Source organism: Lactuca saligna, chromosome 1 (assembly GCF_052625555.1).
Source record: "Lactuca saligna cultivar CGN05327 chromosome 1, ASM5262555v1, whole genome shotgun sequence".
Lineage (NCBI taxonomy): Eukaryota > Viridiplantae > Streptophyta > Magnoliopsida > Asterales > Asteraceae > Lactuca > Lactuca saligna.
This window is the reverse complement of record NC_136417.1, coordinates 146,602,670-146,604,087: the sequence shown is the minus strand read 5'-3', so window position 1 is coordinate 146,604,087 and position 1,418 is coordinate 146,602,670. Positions and strand designations below refer to the sequence as shown.

Below are 1,418 nucleotides of genomic sequence, written 5' to 3'. Positions count from 1 at the left end.
GATGCGTTTTATTTAATTGCTTTTAAAATTGGTGAAGTCTCATATTTTATGGTACTTTTTATAGGAGAAAGGAGAGGATGAAAAAAAGTTGTCATGGATGTTAACTCTGAAAATGTAGAAGAAAAAGTGAAAGTTGAAGAAGAGAATGTTGTTGCTGCTAAGGTAACTGTGAATCCAGACACCAAGTTGCAGGTTGAGGAGAAAAAGGAAAACAAAAAGGTGGACACGAATAAGAAAAAAGAAGCACCAGTTACCATTAACAAGGAACTCTTGCCGGTATTTCATCTTTAAAATGTGTAATTCTTGTGAATTTTTATAAATTCTTTTGTTAAATTTCAAAAATATCTCCTGTTCATGACAGGCTTTCAGGTTTTTTGACCGCAATCGAGTGGGCCACATTAGGGTAAAATCATGTTTATTTTGTCTTAGTTCTCTTACAAATTGTTTTAGTGGTTTTTCTTATTCCTCAAGCACCTAACGTTATGTTATAGTTTAACGAGGGTATAGTTTGCTTTTTTTTGTATGTCTTTTTCAGGGTGTAGAAAAAGCAATTAAATAGAACTGGGAAAGCTATTCTTAAGGTTCATCTACATTGTATGTATTAATTTTGATAAAGTGTTGAATAAAATATTGATATTGGAAATTATTTGGATTTCTATTCCATATATCATCATGTGTTTGAAATTCTGTCTATGGTTTACATAAACAGGAAATCTACCCAAGTTTCATTGTTGTGATTGGGTTGGTTTTTCAAACTATCATATCATAATTGGAAGTTGCATTTAGCTCTTCTTTGAAAAACTGCTCATTTGTCGCGATTTGTTATTGACATAAATGATTAAAGTTGAATGTTGTTGTATGAAGAAAGGAAATTGGTTGGTTGTGATGTGATTTTAGGGAATGATCCTCCTTTGGGATGTTGATGCTGGGCTTGCTCAAATTGACAAGTACTTTCACAGCAATGATAATCATGTGATTGCTGGTGCATTATTAGGTGTTGGGGTTATAAACTGTGGTATCAAGAATGATTGTGACCCTGTGAGTGCTTAATTTTCTTTTTTCTTTCTGACCTGTTGTTGTTGGTTGTTGGTTGTGATTTTATTTTGGGTTGGGTTGTTTCAGGCGTCGGCAATTTTTGTTGATTATCTGGATAAAGAAAATGCTTCCATTAGAATTGGAGCCATAACTGGTCTATGCCTTGCATATGCGAGTACCCAGAATGAACAGGTAGGTCCTCCTTATTGTTGACAATTCACACACACACACAAACATTGCTGATAGTTGTGTTTTTTCGTTTTCAGATCCATGACAAACTGAGTCAAATTCTTGGTGAACCGAAAGCAGGGTTTGATGTTATCTTGTTCATAGCAATTGCATTGGGTTTGGTGTATGTGGGTTCCTGCAATGAGGATGTTGCT

The 1,418-nt window shown here is 34.5% G+C and overlaps 1 long non-coding RNA gene across 1 annotated transcript; it reads left to right on the top strand.

The window, feature by feature from the left end:
* Positions 1-360: 360 nt before the first annotated feature.
* LOC145001039 (uncharacterized) lies at positions 361-643 on the top strand. Its single transcript, XR_013661469.1, has 2 exons — positions 361-403; positions 536-643. It is a non-coding gene; the product is annotated as an uncharacterized LOC145001039 (long non-coding RNA).
* The last annotated feature ends 775 nt before the right edge of the window (positions 644-1,418 follow it).